The sequence below is a fragment of the Labeo rohita genome, chromosome 22 (genome assembly GCF_022985175.1).
Source record: "Labeo rohita strain BAU-BD-2019 chromosome 22, IGBB_LRoh.1.0, whole genome shotgun sequence".
NCBI classification, from domain to species: Eukaryota; Metazoa; Chordata; class Actinopteri; order Cypriniformes; family Cyprinidae; genus Labeo; species Labeo rohita.
In genome coordinates, this window is record NC_066890.1 from 16,853,267 (window position 1) to 16,880,017 (window position 26,751).

The window sequence follows — 26,751 nt, forward strand, 5'->3', positions numbered from 1 at the left end:
GGCATGAGCAAAAGAAGATAGAGGCTGGCTAAAGAAGTCATTCATGACTGGAAAACCAAGCCGGCCCTGGCAACAGGATGAAAGTCGCCAATGCAGCCCAGACTCTGGCCAGAGTTTACTTGAGCAAAGACAGTGAAAGATATAAATAGAAAGAATTTATCCTCTCATTTGACAGCGGCTGAAATGATTAATGAAAGGTTTTCATTTAAAACAGTCAAGGATCTCAATCTATTAACTAGTTGCTTATTAGCATGCATACAAGTAGCATATTGGTTCTTTGGCAGTACTTATAAAACACATATTAATGCCTTATTCTGCATGACCATTTAAATCTTCAATTTTACCCCATACCCAAACTTAAAGGAACAGTTTACCCAAAAATGCAAGTTCTGTCATTAATTACTCACCCTCATGTCGGTCCAAACCCGTAAGATCTACGTTCATCTTCGGAACATTCATCAAGAGATTTTTGCTGAAATTCGAGAGCTTTCTGACCCTGCATAGACAACAATGTAATAGACACACTGAAGGCCCAGAAAGGTAGTAAGGACATCGTTAAAGTAGTCCATGTGCTTCAACCGTAATCTTACGTAGCTATGAGAATACTTTTTGTGCGCAAAAGAAAACTACAATAATGACTTTATTAAACTGTTTTTTTTCTTCTGTGTCAGTGCATTCTTGTGACTAAAATGGAAGAAAATGTTGAATTGAAACTGATGTCAAATGGACTATTTTAATGATGTCTTTACTACCTTTCCGGGCCTTCTACTACCTTTCTGTGGTGGTTGCTGGCTATGCAGGATCAGAAAGATCTCGGATTTGATCAAAAATATCTTAATTTGTGTTCTGAAGACAAACAAAGGTCTTACGGGTTTGGAACACCATGAGGGTTTGTAATTACTGACAGAATTCTCATTTTTGGGTAAACCACCCTTTACAACAACTTACTAACTATTAACAAGCAGCAATTTAGTTTTTTGAGGCAAAAGTCAGAGCAGTTCTAGATTTTCTTTTTTATCATTTCCATGATTCATTTCAGGGTCTGAAAAACTACAGTGTTAAAATTCCATGACATTTCAAGGTTTGATCCTTTGACAGAAGAGAAATCATTGGAAGAGAAGGAGCACTGGGCCAGGAAGCATCACTGACCCAAAACCTGTTTTTCTGACTTGAGCGTCACTGCCTGAAGTGTTTGGAGCATGTGGGCTAACCCTTACAGCATGGCTCTGACATTAACATCTTTTATCATTGGAAAAAGTTGCTCTGCTGAGAAAACATCACAGGAATGTAAATTAAAGTTGTGGAAAGACAGAGCCTGTATGAAATTAAATAGCAATTTTCATTGACATTGGCTGTTTATGTCACACTGCATAGTTAAAATTCACAACTTCCAGTTGCATTATGTCATATTGCGTCTTTCTTCTATGTCCTTCTGACTCACTATCCCCTGAAATCGAATTTGCTCTCTGACGCAGAGTAAACTCCAGTGTGCAGGCATGCCAAGAACAGCCACCATGTTATGTCCCTTAACAATTCAATTTATGAGATGCATGAGTGAATCTGGGTGAGCCTTTGTGGTCCACAACAGGAAAGAACAGCATGGGGTAAATCCATATTAAAACAACAGAGTAAAACAAAACCCTAGTGCAGCTGGGGGTGTACCATCACACCCAGGGTCCTTTTTTAAAAGAAAGTGCCCTCACAAACACACAGGTCCAAGCGTGCTTGTCGAGCAAACATGAACCAAAGGACCTGTCAGCATCCCGATACTTGAGAATGGGGTGTGGAAGACATATTGACCCCACATGCATGCCTACAACAATGGGAGTCTTCAACCCCTCCGGCTTATTACAGTGACTCCATCTCGAGTTTCGACGCCCACCTGTAGGGCACTGCAAAATCTGTTTTTAAAAACCAGGCTCTTAAATGGATTATGTCGCAATTATGTACGCCCCCGCTTTCCCTTATCGCGTTAATAAGCAATGAATGCATTAGAAGCATTGAAAACAAAGCTATCGGATAATGCAGGAATGACGTAACTTGATTTTTCAGCCTCGTATCTTGCATGGAAAGCAGCATTTGATGCCTCTGTGCTTTAAGATACATAAAAAGCCAGGGTAGCGGTGCTGTACACCTCTCTAATGTGTTTTTAATTTGATGACGAGTTAAAATGAATCGTGAGAAACAATTTAGGGAATTGCGCCGCTTTCCCAAACGAGAAGGAACGCATGTTCGCTTTGATTAAAACTCGGTAAAGTCAGACGTCAGCTCTTTCTCTCAGACGGCTTGTGAAGAGTCTGACTGCACTCTGTTTTAGAGCTTCCTTGGTTGCCTGTAATTATGCGACAGCAACAAAACGATTACGAGATTACGAAAAAGGTCATACTCGTTAAATCCTCCCATTTTGTAGGTAGCGGGATAATGCTTTTCAGCATAAAGCACTACTTACAAACCTTCTTTCAAACACCAAAACACCTTGTCTAGTTTAAGAGACTATAAATAAATGAGAAATAGAAAGCCCTGTACTTCAAGATGCGATTTCCTCAGATGAACGGCAATAGCCTACATCCAGGCTACAGAGTGCAGTCTCAAAAGTTAGTCGTCCGACTGATTGATTATATTGCCGAAATGATTGTCCTGGGGCAGCACGGAGCAGAACTTCACACACTATCCTTAAATCGTCTCTGGGACATGATGCAACTTGAAGTCTGCCTTTGAATTTGGTAAATAAATGACACTTGATTCTTCAAATAAAAATCAAACGGGGCAAGTGGGGCCTCTGTAGAAACACCTTTGCAATCATGTCTGATGAGCTTAGATCACCCAAAACAACCATCTTGAGAGAATAACCACTCTTCTCGCAAAGAAAAGAGCAAACCATAGAGGGCACTCTGGGATCTGTGAGGGGCTGCTTCTCTGGCAGGTGCTTTTAAGGGGCGGATCAGATTCTTGTTAAAGACCACCAGTAAAAATCACAATCTGGGAGCAGATAGACAATTGAGGCCAGTTGGTAGAGGATACCAGTGACAGCTGGGAACCCCCAGGCTTCTAACATGTACCAGGACACCGTCCTGACCCAAAAACACTCCAGAGATACACCCCAACTGCTAGAGCCCCCCCCAATTCCTGGAACAATTTGTGATTGCAGGGATGGATTTCATGTCCCCCTCTTGGGGACATACAATGGTAGATATACAATGACGACCAGCTAATCTTTAAAAAGTCAACATGAAACAGTGTTTGCAAACCATTTCACTCATTTTCTTCAGTAATGCGGCATTTTTGAGTAAAACTAAATTCTATAAAAGCAACAAATAGGTGCAGTGAGCATTGATTTTATCTATTGTGAATTGTTTAGGTTTGTAGAATCACAGAATCCACTCATAAAAATGGAATTTACTGTATTAACATGGAATTTTGGACGAATAAATCAAAAGTAGGTCAGTACACTTCAACCAAAACGTCATATGGACTACTGTCTGTGACCATTAAGCTGAAAAAAAAATGCTGTTTAAATATAAATCCTGCATGTTCTGCATGTCTCTGTGTGAATGAACGGCAAAGGCATGCAGTTTCGTCTACTACACATAAACTTAAGCGCGCGACTAACATTTTTAACCATTAAAACAGTGTCTAGAAAAATTAAAAAGAAAAAAAAAAAAACAGAATATAGGTAGAAAAAATAAAAGCGTTAGGGCCCTAGGTTTGCAATGATTTTTGGAAACATTCTGGACTTTTCTTCTGCTTCATTTATTTATTTATTTATTGGTAACTTTCATTAAGTTTCAGGAATTTTTTTGGAAGGTTTGAAGAAATTTTCCATCCCTTTGCAACCCTTGATTTGATTGTATTACAAAAACAACTTTTGCTGTTATTATTTAGTGCCGTCAAATGATTAATCACATCCAAAATAAAAGTTTGTTTACATAATGTGTGTACGTATTGTGTTTATTTATTATAAACATGCATGCATGTACACATTTAAGAAAAATGTATATATACATTTTTATAGTTATATCAAATATAAACTATATATGAATATAAATACATAAATTCCTTCCTAAGGTTGAAGGAAATATCACGAAGACGTAATAAGGTGCGCTAACGAATCATTCTCAGTATGACCAGTAATGTGTATTATGAAATTAAAAAGGGTCCATTTTTAATTCACGCTGACTGTAAGGCAAACTGACATCCCGGTTCCCCAAGAGTTTGCAGACACGCAATGCATTCTGGGAATGTTTTGGAATATTGATATACAGTGGATAAAAACAAAGCATAGTCTTCGGCCACCCAGACAAAAGTGGTGCTACAAATCTTCATTTTTATCACCAAGGCATCTGTAAACAACAAACACACATACAGAAATACTTCCTACAAGGTCAAAACAATAAAAAATTGAAAAAAAAAGCACAAGGTGCCAGAAAAACCTTATCAGCACGACAACACAAAACAGATAGAGCCGCTATGTGAATGATGAACCACAAGGTAGGAGAACCAAATCACCTGCCCTAATGAATAGAAAACGGCGCTATGCTAAACTGACCAAAAAAAGGAAAAGATTAAATTAGATACAGCAATAAAACCCGTTCAAGGACATAAGGAAGAGTAAATGATACGGCTCTGGCAGAGGCAAACCCAAAACACACACATATCCTGGCCTATGAATTTATCAGCGTTGAAAATATCATTCAGGTTTCAGAATATCACGTCCAAAGCCGTAAGATGGCCAGATGGCCCTCCTTCACACACGCCGGCCCTGATGCCGCTTGGCAGCGAAGGGAGGGAGTGAATCCGCAATATCTGTGAATGATCTGCAAGGTCTCGAGGTGCTGGGCTGAAGCAGTGCGATGCTGAGACTGTCACATTTGCCACACGGATACGGATGGCCAGGGAGGGCAGGAGGGATGGCGGACACAAGGAAGGGTGCTGGAGTTTGCTAACGAAGGCAGTAATGGCATTCGGTGCCTACAAATAAGATACGACCAAAGCAGAGCGCTTCAAAGAAGATCAACGTTTGTTCAGAACAAACAAAGCTTTGATCAAAGCCAACATTTTTACAAACAGTAAACGCACTCAATGTGGCACGAACGGTAGGTACAGCTCTTAACCCAAAACAGGGGTGGCAACAGATGGCCTGAGAGACATAACCACTGACTTGTTTAACAGAAACACAACTGCTGAGTCTGTCCTAGATCAATGGCCCGTGTCAATAAACACCTCGCAGTAGACGTCAACAACCCAACTGTGTATTTAACGTTGATGCGGCGATACACGTGGGTTCGGGTTAGACAATAACACCATCTCTCAAGGATATCTTCTGTTTGTTATGAAACCAGAAAAGCTCGAACTGTACCCCGCGGACACAAAACGGTGCAAATCACTGATAACGCTGTGCTGAGATATCGGTGATACTTCAGGAGCCTACGCCAGTCGAAGAGCTCATAGGTTTTTTTGTTCGAGAAAACATTTCCTGAAATATAAGTCACATAAATCAAACGCACTGAGATATTAGAAAAACAAGAAGAAGCTGAGTGTGAGCGCAAACCAAAAATAATCACATTCAGAGACTCTTTTTGGATGACAACCTAAGGTGAACCTATTCTTTTTGTGGTTTGCTTAAAGCTGCAATTTCGACCTGAAAGAGGTTAGAAATGTGTTGAAAATAACTAATACACTGTACCAAAAGACCTTTTTTCTTCACAGTGAGGCCTTTTCCCACAATTTCTCCTGTGAATTCAGTCCAATCCGCTTGCAGACTCATTCATTCATTCACTGTGTCAATACTTTCAGTCTTAGGTGTATTCATTTTATAAATTTTATATTTTATTACATAAATTTAACATTAAAATTTGAGAATGTTCTGTTGGCTTGCACTGATAAAATATTTAAGCATTGAAAAAGAATTGCCAGTTCTCAGGATTCAACAAGTTTTTGTCGGTAACACTTTACAATAAGGTGCACTAACTGATATGAAACTAGCAAGTAAACATCCAGTGCAATATTTAATATAATGCACTGTTATATAAAAAAAAAAAAAAAAAAAAAAAAAAAAAAAAAAAATGCAGACCATCTTTTTTTTTTTGCAATGGTTCTTTTAAAATTATTATTCATGCAGCTTTAATAGCCTAATACTAATTGAGAGCCTACACTGAATAGCCTATTTGTTATAAAAATTCATCTGTCACACTGCAGAACCGTTTAAAATGACCTAGTGATGATTAAAATGGTGAGAAATTTGATAACCAGGACCTGACAGCCTACACTATTTGTTTTTCCAAATAATGTTTTACCAAAAAGGTTTTTTAATTCTCTTCTCTCCCCTGACAAATCTAAAATTAAATGTGCTAATTTTATTATCTGTTGCTGTGTGGCAAATTAAAAATGTTGGCAGGGCAAGAAAAAAAATACTGGCTTTATAAATAAATAAATAAATAAATAAATAAATAAATAAATAAATAAATAAATGTTTTATCTAAAAATAAATGGACAGAAATAAAATAAAACAATAAAATTAAATTAAATTAAAAAAAAAAATAAAATAAAATAAAATAAAATAAAATAAAATAAAATAAAATAAAATAAAATAAAATAAAATGAAAAAAAGAAAAAAAAAAAAAAAAAAAAAAAAAAAACATCCTGGCCTGAGCACAGCAGAATAAAAACAAAAAACAAAATGAACTACTGGCCTGACTGGTAAAATAAATAAATAAATAAAGTGTTTTAACTAAACATAAAAAGGACAAAACAGAATAGAAAAAAAAAAAAAAAAAAAAAAAAAACGATTAAAAATAAAATAAATAAAATACAAATACAAATAAATCAATCAAATCAAATTAAAACAAACAAACAATGTGTTTTATCTACAAATAAATGGACAGAATAAATTAGAAAAAAAAAATGAAAAAGTAAACTAAAATAAAATAAAATAACATTATCATCTGTTGTGTGGGCATTGAAGATGTTAGCAGGGCAAGTACAAAAATACTGGTAAATAAATAAATATTGTGTTTTATCTAAAAATAAATGGACAGAATATAAAATAAATGAATAAATAAAAACGCCAATGTAAGTAGTCCGTTGGTAGAAAAACTCAACATGACTAATGTTTAAAAACCTTAAAACCTTGAACTAGATCCGTGACTTAAAAAAAAAAAAAAAAATGATGCATATGAGAAAAGTTCTTTATCTTCGTTATATATGACTACAGAACATCATTATTTCAGTCCCATCCTTTCCCACCATACATTTCAATGCCGCTCCAACCACTCACTTCCTGCATTTCATTCATAAACAAGATAATGCTCTCAAAGAAATACAGTCGTCTTTCTCCTCGTGGACATGCATTCCTGAAGCAGCCTTACCTTGAAAAGGTAACTGCCTTCCCACACACTCGAAAATCTCAACAATGCAGCTACACCCTTTCCCACCGCAGGCTCTCCATGTGACAAAATGGAGGCTACCGGGATTGCATTCTGTTTTAGTTTACACAATGTGAGGGAAAACGTGCAACCTGGTGGTCTCACATGTGGAAAATGTCTCAACAGACACCAGAAAGTGTGAAGACACACAGTGGCGTTGACTTGTAAGAAATAACAGGTTCCACAGCCGTTCCTCAGCGCTTCTGCTGTGTTTACTAGGTCAGCACTGCAAGTTATGAACCAGCTGGAAGGTTAGTCTGTTTGTCAGCGTCAAACACACCTGGTCTGGCCTGTTTTTCCCACCTCCGTGTGTCTCTTTAAAGCACACACTATCAGAGGCTAAGATCTCGACACCAAAGCCAGTGTGAAAAGCATGTTGTCCAAGTTGTTTAATGATTTAAGGACTGCTGGGTTAGATGAGGCCTAGCTAATTATTATGATACAGCCTAGCCTGTGCGCTCAAAATGTAAGACTTTGGGTTAGGTATAATAACAAGCAATAATAGCAATGTTTATCCTAACAAACATCCTTAATGAGCCATAGAAAAGAAGAAGATTGCACAATTATTACTGTAAAATCCACTAGGTACTCGGTACGATCCCTTCAAGCGATATCCCACAAATTGACAAGTGGTGCAGCACGAGGACACCCCCTCCTCTTCCTCTACACCAGTGCCATTCAAAGAAAATTAAATTGACGGATTTAAGATTCACAAGGAGTGGACGGAGCGCGGCCTGGCACATGCCCTGAATTTTAAACTCTAATCAGACCCCCTGCTTATTGCCCGCACTGATTTCAATTGGCGGTGGAAATGGCGTAGCTGAAGAGAGGGACTCAGGGATTTTTCTTAGAAATGTCCATTTTATGGTGTCGCATTCTTCTGAGGTTTATAATAAGTGGACAGATAAAGGAAACATCTCTAAGTGTGAGAAGAAAGAGCGGACGACCTAGACCAAGGACGTATGAATGTTAAAACAGTGATCGATAATAAGCGTTAAAAAAAGGAATATTCCAGAGCAGGCCCTGTTGAAAGAGGGTCGGGATTGCACAAGGGCGGTAAAGGGTGCTATTTTTGCACGTCATAAAGACAACCCACCTGAAAAAATGGTGGGTTAAGGGTTTCCACTCTATTGCAGTGGTTGCGCTTTGACTCCGGGGCTGCCTATTGCCCACCAAAAAACTTTAATGTTTCATGACTTTTCTTGTTGTTTGTCATTTACTGGATGAGAATTGAAACATTTTTTTAATCAATTTCTTAGGCCCTATGAAATCAGATATTTTTTTTTTCCCCCAGTATTTTGTTTTATTTTGTATAGAAAGTATATAAAACTTAAAACAGAAAAGGAATTCAGAAAAATGGATTCTATTTTGTCAGTTTATTTTTTTCTAGACTCTGTTTTAACGGTTAAAAAATATATATAATAATAAATAAATAAATAAATACACACACATACACATACATACATATATACATATATACACATATATATATATATATATATATATATATATATATATATATATATATATATATATTAGAAATCATTAAAATGATACAATTTAACAGTAATTTATTAAAAGTTTAACAAAAATTACATTAAGGCCCCATGAAATACAGTTTCTGTGAAACCAGTTTTTCCCACCAAATAGTTTTTTTTTCTCTCCACCAGATTCCATTTTTCCACTTCAAAAGTAAAAATAAAAAAGTGAAAAAAACAACAATGAATTAAATTTTTCCATTATTGTTTTTTTTTTTTTTTTCCCCTTTTTCTAGACTGTTTTAATGGCCAAATTAAAGAATATTAATAAAAAACCATGTCTGATGAATTGAAATCTATCCATTTAACAATTTAACAGCAATTTATTACAATATTACCAAAAATCACATTAAGGCCCTGTGTGTTTCTATGAAATTCGGTTTTATTTTTAACAAATTATGTGTTCTCCATTAATTTTTTGGATTGCATTTTAATGGCTTCATTAAATCTTAATAATCAAACGTAACTCTAAATGAATTGATTTAATATATTAAAAAAAATATTCATAATTATTTTATTTATTTTGTTTAATTTTAAGTTACGGTAAATAATTTTGGTAACACTTTACAAAAAGGTTCGTTAATTAACATTAGTTAACTACTTCAGGTAAAATGAACCAAAAATGAACAATACCTGTATAGCATTTATTAATCTTTAATTTTTTTTCAGCACTTTATAATGTATTATTAAAATAAAAAAAAGTGCTTGTTAACATTAGTTAGTGCACTGTGAACTAACATTAACTAACAATGAACAACTGTATTTTCAACATTTTAACTGTATTTTCAACATTAATAAATACTGTCATAAATCCCAAATTGTTTATTTTTATTCAGTTTATTTTTTACCAAATTATGGGTTTTCCATTATTTTTTAAACGGTTTCATTTGATTATAATAATCAAAAATGTATTGTTAATTAATTACTATTATTATTATTATTCAGAAATACTGTGTTGTGTGTTTAAATTTTTGTGGTAAATTCTGGTAAATCATTTTTTTCCTGATAAATATTCCTTAAAAATAATGTTTTAATAATAATTTAATTATTATTTACAGTAGTGCTATCATTACATTAAGTAATATATTTCTGTCACAATTTATCCAAGTCAAAACAGTGACATGCTTGTGAAGTGACTCTCAGATGTTAATAATTTGGTTAAACATTTTAGTTTGTAGATTTTAGTTTCCAAGACCATGTGAATCCTGGTTCTTCAAAGAAATAAAAAAACAGTCATTAAGCATGTGAATTAAAACAAGAAACATCTTGATTTTTAGTCTTGTTTCAAGTCATCTTGACACCCTCAGGTTGACAACCGCTACTCTACAGGACAATAAACAGACCTATAATACATATGACCATGAAGACCAGAAACAAGAACATGCTTTAACCAAGGCCAAGATTTATGTTTCACCCTATGCTTATGCTTTCCACTGCAATAAGTAGCCGAAGATGGAAAGAAAACGTCCCCGCCAAATCATAAAAGGTTAATACATCATTGTTTAAACAGCACACTGTAAATCACTAACTCCAAGTAGATGTTTTCAAGGGCCGAAGGCGCTCACGTGACTCGTACTTTTGTGAACGTGCAGGTGGCCAGAGTACAACTGGCACTCTAACTCGCTCTTTACGGTTTACCGGGCTAATCTGTTAACAAACGGTGACTGTTTTCCCCCCCGTCCTCTTGGTGTAGTTCTGAAGGTAGCAGCAGCTCTAAGCTCACTCAAGACAACTCCACAATTACCCTCCTAAAGCATTCTCGCAAGATCACGACAGACAGAGTCGCACTTCGGTAAACAGCAGGCAATTTGTGTGGGAGTCAAAGATCAACTCAAAGCAGCGGCTCAGTAGGGGTAAACAGAGAGCCTCCCTTCATCCAAAAGGCTGCTGGACACAAATTGGTGCTTGCAAACATTAAACAGGCCCAATGTTTCATTTTCCTCTCAAATCCTTAAACGCAACCCCCAACTGTTATCGATCAGCCAGACACAACATCAGGCATGGTAATATGTAAACAACATCTTTAGAAATCAATATTATTGCATTTGCAAGCAGGTAATTTAAGTGTGTCTGCGCGAGGTGGCCTTTATCTGCCCAGTTTCTCCCATCCAGAGCTGACAACATGTCTCAGTCTCCAGGCCATCGCGTTAACATCCTATGCTACATTAAACTCGCATTTCGACAGCGCGTCGAGCTAGTGAATCACGCCGTCTTCCCTGTAAGACAGATCTTCCCTCCTGTTTTCCCTCTGCTGAGACCACAGGCCAGGATGTCTCCATTGAGCCCATAGAAATCCACCTGAAAAACACCGTTGCGAGAACTCGGCATGTCGAGCGCCGATGAAAAGCTGCTATTTTTTAGTCGCCGCTTTGTGTTCGAGGTGCACGGAGGAAAAGGTTGCACGATGTACTCAAAGCCCAAAATGTCAAAGTGCAGCTTTGGTCTAAAGGCCTCGACACCACGGAAAGTCCTGACCTGAGCAGCTCAACAGCATCACAGCTACATGAAACAACATGTTGGGTTGTTTTTTTCCCCTTCATAGCACTGTACAATTTTTGCGTTTTCGCTCCAGTATCTCCTAAAAACGAAGTATAAAGCTGTTGCTACTAGTTTTGCCAATTACGAATTATGCAGCTGAACCTTGCCAATTATAAAGTTCTGCAGGATAACATACAGAGCTTGACCCAAAAACCATCTAAGCAATGATAAAGAAAATAAGTTTACTTGGCATGCAAATGCCTTCTAATCTTTAGTTTGGTGTGTTATTGAAATAGGTCCACAGTATCATGAGGGTGATTGAAAGATAACACACTGATGAATTGGGATGGCTGATATATAGATGGACATAATAAACTGGCAAAAACTTGCCAAACAAAATTATCGTCAAGTAAGAGTTATGACAGTTTATCCAGTTCATACGTTTTTAAACTTTGTCACTTTAAAGTTTCAAGCTATTTTACACCAAACGCAAAAGTGTATGTCCTGTTGGTCACACCATGAACTGTAAAATTTCAGAGTCATCTAAAATTTTGGCACGGTAAAAGACAACAGACAAAATATGTACCTAAATTACAATTCTGGTGCTCGAATCTGATTGGCTGAAAGTCTTTTCTAGTGGTGTGATATTCTAGTGATAATAGATACTTTGTTTTATTTTTTATTTTTTATTCATATAAGTCAATGGGGTCCATTGTTGTTCTTCAAAATATCTTCTTTAGCACTTCATATACACACACACGCACACACAATTGTTCATTCTGGTCCTCAAATCTGGAAAAGGCTTTCAGCCAATCAGTGGTGCGATATTCTAGTGATAACTGCACTCCAACCATTTCACCATTTGTATCAGTAAGAAATATGACATGAGGGTGAGCAAATAAATAAACTACCAAGATACTAAAAGTAAAACATATATAAATATACAAAATCATTTTACTGAATGCAATTTTAAGAGCTTTTTAGGCGAGAATGTGTGAGTCGTTTAGACTTCAAATATGCAAATATTTTGAAAAATAATTACACATAATGTGATAAACTACCAAGATACTAAAAGTAACAATTACATAAATGTACACATTTGTTCTCTCTGGTCTTCAAATCTGATTGGCTGGGAGCCTTTCCCAGCAGTGCAATATTCTAGTAATAACAAAACTCCAAACATTTCACTGTTTGTATTACTCCGCTTGCAGCATCTCTTAAAGCAAGTGTCATGGCAGACACCCAAATCTACTACTGTTTTATAAATAATACAGCTTTTGTGTCACAGAACGTAGGTTTTTTTTAAAGGTATGAATGTACTTGTTTAGACTTCAAAACTGCTTAATGCTTCAAAAATGGTTATTTTGAAAAACACCACATATTGTGATAAAATTTTGGTCATATCCCCTGCCTACTTGATAAATGTATTTTTTGGTAGGGTTTTTTTTTTTTTTTTTTGGTCAAAATATCTTCTTTTGCACTTAGTAGTAGCCTACGTAATATGACACGAGGGTGAGCAAATGATGATGTTTTGTCAATTTTGGATGATCTACCAAGATACTAAATGTAAAAAATGCTAAATTGAATGCAAACTGATTTTAAAAAAACATTAAAAATGAAAAACATGACAGTTTACTGACGTCAGCAGAAAGATATTAACGTGCGCCGCTAAATCGCTGACAATAAGACCGAGAGCATGTATTAAGAAAGCAAACAGGGTCACGTTTGATTTCCTGTCGACTTTAAACCTCAGTGAAACAACTGGTCAATTCTGGCATTATGGCACACTAGGAGATTGCAAACTAAGCTCGGGCCACACGGGTAAAGCGTTGTGGCAGAACATTAACTCATTAAGCAAACGCACGTCTCCTCGGCGGGACCACATGTTGTTGCATATTACAGAAGAGCACAGTATTTTCGACGGAAAATCTATTTGCTCGGTGCCAGTCAGGAACACGGATATTTCTCCGGCTTTCTTCTTCTCGGCTCCACACCTCTGCTGATGATGCAAGTCTTATCACAGTAGCGATAGTACGCAGCCTTGCATTAGAGCCGTTTCCCGCTGCCTTTAAAGCCCCCTCCCTCAGAACAGAGCCCCAGGGTTATTTACAAGCAGTGCTACAGAAATCTAGGTTAGGCTGCAATTGAAGTGTGAACTATTGCACACTGCAGCAGACAGTGCCTCCAAAGACTGAAGCAGCTTACTGGAAAATAAACAAGAGATCTGCATGTGTACAAAAAAAAAGACGTGCCAGCCACCGACTCGGGCTGCGGCGTCATCTCAAATCCAATCAGCCTGCAAGATTACGTGTCTGACTATGAAAGCACACGAGTTATGAGAGGTCCGGTGCACGTCTCCACACGAGCTGCACGCTGGGAATTTTCTCCCGGGTGTGCCTTTTCCACACGGCCTCGCCTCACGGTCAGCACCGGCGTGCAGTAATCCAAGTTTAAGTCTTTATTTGTGCGGAGAGATTTGTGCAAAGCCCAAATAGGCACTTCACGGACTCGACCGTGCAATCATCCACAATAAACTTTCTGGGGGGGGTGGGGCCTCATACTTTGTCTATTTTTAAAACCCGACAACAACGGAGTCACGTGTGCACGAAATAAATCAATACCGTCACCCTCTGCTAACGTTTTCTCAGCGCAGAAGGACTGCACCGTAAAGGACGCTTTACAAGGTGCACCAGGAATAAATTTCTCTGTGGACTGGTTAGCTCAAACAAATTAAGGCATAAATGAACATGCAATTACAGAGCCAAGAGAGTTCTTCTCAGGGGCAAGTGAATCAATAACACTTGACAAGTGCAACAGTACAACAGGCCGGAACATCTTCTGCAAGATGATCAGCCCAAAGGGTATTGCAATACCTGCAATCGCAATTAAATTAAGGGCACCTGAGAAAAAATTGGACTAAATTAGTTCTCCCACCACAGACTTTCGACAGACATCCTGGTGCGAACTAGTATGAGTACGAAACTGAAACTCGCAAAAGAACGTGAAACACAACACGTTGGAGAACTTGCACATGAAAAAAAGGAAGGCAGGAAGGAATCTTATACCTGTCCTCTAATTTTATCCCCCTTTACTCACTGGATTTTCCCTTGGGAAGGAATGAGGGGGTTGCAGAAAATAGACTCAACTACATGCCAAGACAGAGATATGGCCTTATTCCAGAACAACTCACTTCAAACCTCGTTTAGATGAGACATTCGGTGACTAAACGACCAACCGACTCAACACCGAGAAAGTAATGTGGGTGTCGTTTTGTTTGTCTAAAACTGAACTGAACATGGCTAAAAGCTGGAGTACAGCAGATCAAGTTCAGTTTCATTATCACGTCTACTGATACTGACCACAGAAAGGTTAAATAGCTTATTTACATGTTAAACGTAATTACATGACATTCATAATTCGTGTCATGTTTTTAGTGTTGGAAACGTATGATTATTTAGACGCTATTGGTTAAAAAAAAAAAAAACAGAAAAAAAAAAAGTTTAAAGACTACCAGTGAAAAATGAACAGTAAGATTTTTAATGCGTTTTTTTTTTTTTTAAGCAAGTCTTTTCTGCTCACCAACCTTGCATTTATTTGATTCAAAGTACAGCAAAAGCAGTAAAATTTTGAAATATTTTTACTACTTAGAATAACTGTTTTCTATTTGAATATATTTCAAAATGCAATTTCTGCTATTTCAAGGCTGAATTTTTTTGCATCATTACTCCAGTCACATGACCCTTCAGAAATCAGTGTAATATGCTGATTCGAAAAAAAAAAAAAAAAAAAAAAAAAAGTATTAAGTTGAAAACAGCTGAGTAGGATTTTTCAGGTTTCTTTGATGAATAGAAAGTTCAGAAGAACAGCATTTATCTGAAATAGAAATCTTTTTTAACATTATAAATGTCTATTACTTCTGATCATTTTACAGCATCCTTGCTAAATAAAAGAATTAATTTCTATATTTTTTTTAATGGTATAATGTATAATGTTACAAACTATTTATATTTCAGATAAATGCTTTGGATTTTTCTATTCATCAATGAATCCTGAAAAAAAACATGTTCAGCTGTTTTAAATATTGATAATAATGATAATGATAATAAGAAGAAGAAGAAGAAGAAGAAGAAGAAGAAGAAGTAGTTTCTTGAACAGCAAAATCAGCATATTAGAATGATTTCTAAAGGATCATGTGACACTGAAGACTGAAGTAATGATGCTGAAAATGTAGCTTTGATCACAGGAATAAACTGCATTTTAAAATATATTGAAATAGAAAGCAGTTATTTTAAATAGTAAAACTATTTCACAATATTACTGCTTTTGCTGTATTTTGTATCAAATAAATGCAGGCTTGGTGAGCAGAAAAGACTTCTTAAAAAAATTAAAAATCTCCTTTGAAAAGTAGCGTACATGCAAGCAACTGCATCCAAAACAATATTAATCGATCTTCAAGATCAGTTCAATAGTGTTTCCACATTCCTGATTCCTCTATTAATAATCATTGTAAACACATAAATGACATTATAAACTAAATATTTATACAATATAAACTCCGCATAAGGTTTTTCCTTCTCAAACCAGTCCACGATTTCACCACTGCCTTGTTTTGGAGTCAATCTTGTGTTTAGCTAAAACCGACTGCATTTGAAGACCATAAGATGAAAAAGTCAAATGTTGAAGGATAGCGTGGAAACCCAATGTCTGGCATGCTCATGGAGGTCTTCATGTCCCTTGACAAGAAGGGAAAAAACCCCTCACACAGCTGAAAGGTTTAAAAACGTCTCCATGGAGAGGCAGACGTGATGAACATGCTAAAAAGCCAAACAAGCCAATAAGTAAGAAAAAAAAAATCCTCCTGGTTCATTAGTGCTACACACTGAGGTTACTTTGTTATGTCTATATAAGGTTGAAGAGACAAAAACAAATTCACAAAACCCGTGAGAGACCCACTGTTTGATTTAAGCCCAAATATAAACGCGTTTCATCCACATTTCGTTGCTAAAACGTCAGACAAAACAATACTACATTATTTACATCGCACAACGACAGATCAAAGCCAAACCTGACGTTTAAACACGACGAATGAGACAGTGTATCAAAACAACACAATCTTCAAAAGTCTAAAAGGTTATGAACTCAAACGAAAGAACCGTCGGAAAACAAATTCAACGCGGAAATTAAATTCGCCTGCAGCGTATTTACCACAACATGTACAATAAACCTTTTTTGTGCTTGGACTAAGGTTATTGATTATATGTTGGTGATCGATAACATCTAAAACGACCCAATAATGTCGTTTAAAACAGCATAAGCGGAATAAATTACCAGATAATGACAACAACGAGAATGTTACACCGGAAACGAGTCACCTATATCGCTTTTCCACCACATAAATTAAAAAGTCAGGTCATTGATATTAAATGATAACCAACTTGACAGATTCATTAATCAGTCAGTCGCCGGAGACCTTCATTTAAACCTCCAAAAATAAACGGAGGGTCGTTACCAATGGACAACTAACGTTACAATGAAACTGAGCTCGCTGTACGGTTCGCGAACAAAAGCGATGTTGATTCGAATCTAATCTAAACATTCGAATGCTGTGATTCAAGAACGTTACAGCTTTATAGAAGCCCACTGCACGACGTGACGCGTCTGACGCGACGCGAAAGCCTAAACGGCGTACGAAGCTCATTCGATTACAAATGAAGCGTTGCGGTTTGTCGCGTCGCGTCGGCGTACAGTGTGCATGGGGGTCTTACACCTGTTTGCATTTGGTTTGCATTAGAAGCGTCAGTCTCTCTGCAGCACAAACACAGCCGAGCCTAAAAATATCGCTAGAATTCAGCCCGACTGTCTCCGGTGCCCTCTACGCGGTGTCTTACCTCGGTCGAAATGGATCGGCGTCACATCGCAGCTATTATAATGTCTGGATGTCAAGCTTATAAACGCATCCGAGCGCAAGGAGGAGAAGAAATCTCGCCCTTCTACCTCTCTTCTCTCTCCATCTACACGAATCAATCTGCACACACACACTTTCACTGTCCAGCCTCGAGACCCGATCAGCCGAGTCTCGAGTCGCCTACATCGATTGAACAATTCACTGAGCAACCACGAGACGCGATCAGCCGAGCCCAGATTCATACACACCAATCTGCAGTTTTTACTGTCTACAATAAATGAATAAATACATCAATACATCAATAAAAAAAGAGTCTTGTTTTATTTTGCTTCATTTACAAAACCCATGTTTTTTTGTTTGTTTGTTTTTTTTGTTTTGTTTTTTTCTGAAAAATAAAATTACATCAAAACCCTATTTTGGTTTTATATTCACAAGACAATGTTTTACCTTACTCGTAATACTGATCTAAAAAGCAAAAAAAAAAAAAAAAAAAAAAAAAAAACAACATCAGAATACAACACAATAAACTTATAAAAACGATAACCATTTTAAAGTTTTTCAAATGTATGTAACTGCCAAAATTTCATATAGTGCTTATTTATTTTAAATATATTAACTTAATATTTTGTCATTGTTCTTCCTATTTATTTATTTATTTACACATAGCCTATTCTGAACTGTACAGCTTTATTTATGTATTTATTTATTTATATTTATTTATTTATTTGCTTGCTTCAACTTCTAAAACCGAATAACTGTTACTATATGTGAATAAAATAAAATGAATATTCAATAAAAATGAATAAAAAAAAAAACAAAAACAGAAAACTTTCACTATACATAGTTTTATGCATATTTATTTATTTTTGCTGCTTGCTTCAACTTCTAAAACCGAATAACTGTTACTATATGTGAATAAAATAAAATGAATATTTAATAAAAATGAATAAAAAAACAGAAAACTTTCACTATACATAGTTTTATGCATATTTATCTATTTATTTATTTTTGCTGCTTGCTTCAACTTATTGAACCGATGAACTGCTACTATATTAGAATAAAATAAAATAAATATATAGTAAATATGAATAAAAATAAAAAACAGAAAACTTTCACTTTAAGTAGTTTTATGCATACTGTATTTATTTATTTATTTATTTATTTATTTATTTATTTATTTATTTATTTATTATCTGCTTCAACTTCTTGAGCAGATAAACCATTACTATACTTGAATAAAATAAAATAAAATAAATATATAGAATATAAATAAAGAATAATATATATATATATATATATATATATATATATATATACACACACACACACACACACACACACACATACATATTTATATATTTATATCAAACTTTCATTATATATGGTTTTATACATATTTATTTATTTATTTATTTATTTATTTAGCTGCTCGCTTCAACTTCTCCAACGGATGAACTGTTACCATAATTGATAAATGATTTTATTGTATTTATAAAATAAAATCTAGAATAAAAATGAATAAAAACAAAAATAGAAAACTTTTACGATATGTATTTATTTATGTATTTATGTATTTATATTTTTGTTTTCATGTAGGCCTATAAACATTAATTGTCTGCTTCCCATTTATTAGACTTGTACCGTTTTCATTTTTACATAATTTAATACAATTAACAATTAAATTATTATTATGATTACTATTATTATTATTATTATTATTATTATTATTATTATTATTATTGTTGTTGTTGTTGTTGTTGTTGTTATTATTAGTTCTTACTGCAGCTACAGCGTCTTTTCTATAGTAAAATTACAGTTGTGAGACGTGATTTGTACCGCTAAAAAACTTTCACTGTCCAGTTTCAAGACTCGACCAGCAGAGTCTGTCCACTCGATCCCAGAGACCGTTAAAATCAAGATGATTCATGAATCAATTTCCCACACCGCAACAAAACAAGCAGATATTTACCGTATCACACTGGTGAAGATGAACCGACTCGATTCCGAAAGTGATTAAATTCCTTTCAACGCTTCTCCAATGGCAAAAAAACTAAAATCGAAAAAACACTGATGTTAAAACCAAAGGTCTTGCCGTCGGTCGTTGCTGGTTATTGCTGGGGGTCAGTGCGATGTTTTCAGTCGCTCGTTTATTCAGTCGCTCGTCGTCCTTAGCAGGAACAAGAAAGATTCGGAAAATGAGGATGAAATATTCCTGGCAAATCCACAGGACGACTGCGCGGCGCTTGATTGCAAGTCCTGTTTTGAGTCTTTATGACGAAGAAAATCAAATTAAAAAAGAAAGATAAAATGAAACTACATGTCGACAGTCAGCAGCGGTCACATGTCGAGGGTTTCTCCAGCCTCGCTCCTCGGTGAAGCTGGTTGTTGAGGAAACGGAGTCTGTCCGGCGTGTTTTATCGCAGTGTGAGCTGCTCTGCACTTGCTGTGTAACTCACTGACTGAGCTTTGAGGAATATCTGCCCCTTCACATGGAGGAGGAGCGGGAGGAGCAGGAGGAGCAGGAGGAGCGGGCATGTACCTTCACACTCCTCCCCTTACACGACACGACTCCACCTCACTGCTACTGTCCTCACACTACTGCTCAACAACTGCCCTGACGTGACAAAACACACGACAGACAGACAGTGATAGATAGATAGTTCAAATATTTTCTGTAACAGTATATGTAATATACAGTAATGTTAAAAAGTTTTAGAATATAAAATTACGATTATTACAGTTTATTATGAATATAAATGTAACATTTTTTTTTTTTTTTTTTTTTTTTTTTTTTTTTTTTTTTTTTTGTTACATACAACTCTTTATTTTAAACTCTATTACAACTTAAAACTTTACTTAATAACATTTGAAAGTCCAACATGATAAAAACGCTTGGCATATTTATTATTGATATTACTGAAGTATTATACGTAAATAAATAAAACAATAAATAAATATGTAATATAAAATAAACATTATATAATATTAACTTATAATAATAATAGTTGTTGTTGTTATTACTCAAATATTTTCTGCAACAATTATATAATGATGTTTTATATGAAATTATATTTAAAAAGTTTGAATGACAACATTAGCAAATATAAATATTTCATGTAATAACACACTTTATACTGTTTTATATAATATACTTTTTAAATTTATAACAATTATGTTTATTGCATATGTTTATTTATATTATATAAAATGTTTACAAATTTTTTATTATATATAAATGCTATTTAAACATTTGATTACAACATTAAAATATTACATAAAAATACTTAACGTTATTATTATTATTTATTATTATTATTTTTATTATTATTGAAATACTTGTGTAACAATGAATATATTACATTTGATATAATACAATAACATTTTAAATTATAAATTTAAAATTGAAATTTAAATTATGTCTATGTGTAAAACATTTTATAATATACAAAATATGTATATTAATTATATTATATAAACTATAATTATTTAAAAACCAAATTACTCTTACATTTTTATTCATATTAACCAGTATTACATTATACAAATATTTAACATGCTTATTTAATATTATTATTGGAATATTTAAAATAAAATAATTAATATATAACATTTTTGAATATTATTATTATTATTATTATTATTATTATTATTGTTATTATTATTGAAATACTTGTGTAACATAATAATTATATTACATTTTATATACTACAATAAACTTAAATTATTAATAAAGAAATTATTACTACATGTAAAACATGTTATAATATATAAAATATGCATATTAATTATATTATCTAAACTATAATTATGTTTAAAAACCAAATGACTATTAATATTATTATTCACATTAACCAATATTGCAATATACATATATTTAACATGCTTATTTAATATTGCTATTAAAATATTTCATATAACATAATTAATATATAACATATTTTTAAAAATTATAATAATAATAATAATAATAATAATAATAATAGTAGTAGTAGTAGTAGTAGTAATAATAATAGATCGAATAATAGATGGAATTCGTGACCTGTTTCTGTGAACAGTAAACCCAGCCTACTTTGTTTAGATTGGCCGTCTCAATTACTTTGACATTGACCAATCATGTTGCACCACTGAGGCAGACCATTCTGAAAATGTTACTTTTAAAGCGTTTTGTCTTTCTAAGAAGAGCGCTGTGTAATAGAGTGCAGCAAATCAGTGCAAGAATTCAAATGCTGGTGGGGACAGTTTGTCCATTTCTTATTATTAGGGGGACTTGGTGGTTACGACCGTGCCTTATACCACCAATGACATATGACGTATGATATCGCGGTTCTATATATTGTTTCCACACATTCTTAACCTCTCCACCCATGTTAAGGCTTAACCTTACGTCTTCCCTGACTTTGACGCTACATGTCTTACTAGGACGGAGTAAGATAAGGTTTCTCATTCCTCATGAGGTCTCCAGGCCCCTGTATGTCTCAAACAGGTCACATAATCCCCTTAGACACAGAGATGCAGCTGTGCACAAATGTTTGTCTCAATACCAGCTCAGATATCATCAGCAGCACAACTTATACTGTATCAGCCGACGGTTAAGTTGGATGCTGAATACCCAGATTTGAAGGGAAACGAGGAGACCTTTGGTCCCTGGTGTTTCTCTGTGTTTCTGCAGAGGATAAGATTATCAACATCTCCACAGTTTCTCATTCTGCAATCAATATCCAGCCATTTCTAGATATAAAGGGGGCCCATCTGAGAGACAACCTGGGGTGGCTATCACAGATCAATAAAGGCCATCTTTAATAAGGGCGAATGTCCCCAGCAGTACCTGAGATCACATTTAAAGGAAATAGTCCAGAAACGTCCAGACGTTTGATTGATGGGGTAATGCCTGGAAGCTTCCAGAAAGCTTGATTGGAAATATAAAGCTGGATGGTGGGCAAACCATATTGTGTAGTTCATAATACCTGGATATTTTGTGCCAGAAACTATACAAAAAGAAGAAGTGCAGATAAGAAACAAGTATAAAGAAACCAACATTTGTCACAATTCAAGTATTTTAGAAGTCATGCCTTATTTTTGCATTTTTAGACCATTTTTTTTAAATAAATTTTTTTTTAACTAACATTGCTCCAGCAACAGGTCATTAGTGGTACTACAAACGAGCAGCTTTTATATTCTGCTAATCATCTGCTTTTATGTCCATAAAACAATGCATTTTTGCATTATGCTCCTTTAGTCCCCCAAAACACCTAAACAGTCTCAGTTATCAAGCTGTTTTATTTTTCTGAGCAGTATGATGTCATATTGCTGAGGCCCCACCCACGACCATTGGCGCACTTGTATTAGCATATTCCCAGTCTCAGCCAGTTGTACACCGTCCGCGAGATGCTGTAGCGGCAATAGTCTCTCATAAGCAATGCATGTGTTTTGTATTTGGATCTAAAAGTGAACATAAGAGTCTTTTTTCTCCTAACATCAGAGCTGCTGAAGACCCAGTGAATTAGTTTTGTTTCTGATTGTAACACTCCACCGAATAGACCAATTATAGGTTTGTCAACATTCGGGATGCGCGTGCATGGTTGCAGAAAACCCCGGGCAAATAGCCTTTACGGCTAGAGAATTACACAGATATGGTACAAAATAGTTACGTTTTAAAAAGATTATAGATTGGGATGTTTTTGTGGGCGGAGCCTACCTGATGACAGTTTTCAAGTGGTAGTCTATAGAGACATGGAATAATAGAATAAAAAAAAATAAATAAAATGGTAAATTTGATTTTATATTTTTAAAATTCTGACTTTATTCTTGCAATTCCTGAGATTATATCTCACAATTCTAATAAGGAAAACAACTCGTCATTCTCTCTATTCCCCTCGGCTCAGAATATGAGTTTATATCCAACACTTCTGGCTTTTTTTCCCCTCAGAATTGACTAACTCACTATTTTTGAGTTCAGTCGAGTTATAAAGTCCAAATTAGCAGATATATACTTGCATTTGCAAGGAAAAAAGTCAGAATTGTGAGATACAATAAATAAATGTTATGTAAAATGTTAATAGTAATGGGTTTTATAGGGGTCATCGGATGCTCATTTTCCACAAGTTGATATGATTTTTTAGGGTCTTAATGAAAAGTCTATAATATACTTTGGTTAAAAATTATCAATGGTTATGTAAAACAACACCCTTTTTACCTTGTCAAAATGAGCTCTGCAAAAATCATCTCATTCTGAGGGGTTGTTCCTTTAAATGCAAATGAGCTCTGCTCGCCCCGCCCCTCTCTTCTCTCTGCTGCTCTGAGAGATTGGTTACTTTAGCCGCAAAACTTGCTTTATACTCACTTCTGCTGTAAGTGAAGCTGGATCACAAATGATTTGCATGAACATAGACACATTTATGTAGATCAGGAGGCGCATTCCCTCTTCAGTGGCTCAGATGTTGGGAGTAAATGACGACCACTATATTCATTGTTACATCCAGCAACACAACACCTCAATCGCTCAATCGGAGATATTCTTGTCTAACTTACATCCCTGCTCTGGCATCAAAACAATGGAGGTGGACTGTTACAGCTGATCTGAGGTAAGACGCTCATGTCCATCAACTATCGTGGGAGCGGGATCTGAGAATGGCTTTATTTGAAAAAGGGGATATTATTTTTACAGATTAATTAAAAATGGATTTTTATCATTATAGGGTAGATGTGTACATACACTGCCAACACACATTAATGTTCAAACAACATGTAAACATTTAAACATCTGCGTTTAGCTTCAAATGGGGTCTCTGATGACACTATTATATAAAAATCATTTGCATTCCGATTTTGACATTAAAATGTTAAATCTTTTTAGTGGTCTCAGTCGGTTTGTTTGATGCGCATCATGGTTTGGATGGTAGCGTTCACAGTTGCTCAAATGAACTGCACTATCAGAACAGTCGCACTAGAGTTTGTTTTAATCAAACCAAACATGACAAGTGTGAACTCACCCTAAAGCAGAGGTGCCCAAACTTGGTCTTGGAGGGCTGGTGTACTGCAGATTTTAGATCCAGCTTGCCTCAACACACCTGCCGTGAAGTTTTTACTATGCCTAGTAAGAGCTTGATTAGCTGGTTCAGGTGTGTTGGGGTTGGAGCTAAACTCTGCAGGACACAGGACCTCCAGGACCGAGTCTGGGCAACCCTGCCCTAAAGAATCATACCAGCTTGTGGAAAATAGGTATCCAATGCTCCCCTTTAAAAAAGGTCTTGAGACCTTGCAGTCTCAGTGTTTCCCACAGGATTTTATGAGACTAGAAAATTTTGTACATTTTAAAGTTAAATTCATTTATCTGGTGCACTTTAGGTTTGTAAAATGAAGAGCTCCAACACAGGTTAAATGTGCAAACTAAAAGAAAAGGCTGGTGAATTGACTTGTGCTTGAGGTTTAAAGTGGACTCAAACCTCTTTTTAGTTGTGATATAGTCTAAATTACACTCACACTGGTGAATTTAGAAGCCGAACATATTAGAATATAAAAGTAATAATACATTTATATTATTATTCCTATAAGAGTAATAGCCATATACTGTAAAACAACTGCACAGTAAAATAAATGAAAATGAATATTTCACAGGTATATTATTTTATCTTATTCTACAGTAGGGAAATTACAATACTTTGATCCTAATTTCTACACTTGCAAGCAGGACCTAAAACTAACATCTGGTGACTTGAGGACATTAACCAACCATATATATATATATTTTTTTTTTCAGGCCATTAAACTGTTTTTGCAGTTGCTGCTACTACAACAACTAAACATAGTTAATTAAAAAACAAAAAAATACAAAAAACAAACAAACAAAAAAAAAAAATACAAAATTAGAACCAACCAGTGCCTTTTAATCACAGTACAAACAAAGATGTTACACACATGTAGCATGAGCAGGTTTTTTTTTTTTTTTTTTTTTTTTTTAGATTTGATTGTATCATTTCAACATTTTAAAAACAAAATCAGAATGGTCTGACCTTAGCTTTGTTAAATTATGCTATAAACTGCATAAAACAAAAACAGCAGACAGGCTGAGTTTCAGTTTTCGACAGCAGGTGGCGCTTATGGAACAACAGTGATAATAGTGCTTGCAAGAGATAAACCTATGAACTTTTATTTTGGCAGAAACTGCAGTCGAGCTTTTATTTTGGCGGAAAACTCCAGCTTCAGTGAAAACAGGAGAAAAGAACGATCCAATCGCATGTTGGCGCACGTGATTAACCGCTCACGTGTGACATGCTCATATCGCTACACTGTAAAAAATAAAAAACCCAATTTGTTGAGTCAGCTTAAAATAATTTGTTACCCTGCTGCCTTAAAAATTTAAGTTCAGTCAAACTAAAATAAGTTTAGACAACTTGAAATGTTAAGTTGTACTAAGTAACAACTTAGATATTTGTGTTTGCTAAAGTTAACAGATAGGTAAGTAACCCAGCTGCCTTAAAATTTTAAGTTGATTCAACTCAAATATCTAAGTTGTCACTTAGTGTAATTTAACATTTCAAGTTGAATGAACTTTTTTTGAGTTGACTGAACTTAAAATTTTAGGGCAGCCACATTAAAAAATTATTTTAAGTTGACTCAACAAATTGTTTTGTTGAGTCAAAACGTTGTTACAAATGTTACAATGTAGGTGCCATTCACACAGAACGCGCTTTCGTGTTGAAAAAGATGCGACGCGGGCAGTGGAACAGGTAAAACATGGAAGAAGATGGGAGTGTACTTCTTTTAACTTGAGCGGCGCGTTTCTATAATGCCGTTTCATTCATGAGACGCGAGTGTAACAATCAAATGCCAATCAAAAGTCCATGTTTACATAGAAAAAACAATGCAAAAGCAGCGTAATCGAATAAAGAACCTGTGAAGAACTGCTGTATGTCTGATATTTCATGTTTGCATCATGGTGACAGACTGAAAGCTGCTGTTCATTGCTTTTACAGAACATTTATAATTAATAATAGTCTACTGCTGTTTGACCTTCAATCATTTTGAATTTGAATTACATTGACCTTTTTTTTTTTTTTTTTTTTTTTAAAAAGCATTTTCCTTGTTTCTTTTCATAATATAATATGTATGAGACAAATTTGTATGTAGTTGTAGTTCATGCATCTTTTCTGCAAAGATATTTAAAAAGTGATTTGTTAAACATTTATGCCATGTTAACATATTTAATAAAGAAAAAGCTACTTGAATCATGCTGTAGATACACTTTCAACTTTCACTTTCTAGTTAAAAATAGCAAAAAATCGAGAATTGGACAAACGTTCTTAAAAAAAAAATCAAGATTTAAAATTTTTGCCATATCCAAATATTATGTGAATGAATGTTTTATTTACCACTCAACCTCAAACACAGGTGATGCTCACAGTGTTTGCAG

The 26,751-nt window shown here is 34.9% G+C and overlaps 1 protein-coding gene across 2 annotated transcripts in view; it reads right to left on the reverse strand.

The window, feature by feature from the left end:
* The window catches only part of dag1 (dystroglycan 1), a 41,343-nt gene extending 21,535 nt beyond the window's left edge, over positions 1–19,808 (reverse strand). Inside the window, exon 1 of one of the 2 annotated variants that reach the window (XM_051094421.1) lies at positions 19,312–19,808. The gene's annotated coding sequence lies outside the window, so the exon portion shown is untranslated. Of the gene's footprint in view, positions 1–17,325; positions 17,535–19,311 lie in introns of those variants that run through there. The other variant, XM_051094420.1, reaches the window with a different exon arrangement.
* Positions 19,809–26,751: the final 6,943 nt, after the last annotated feature.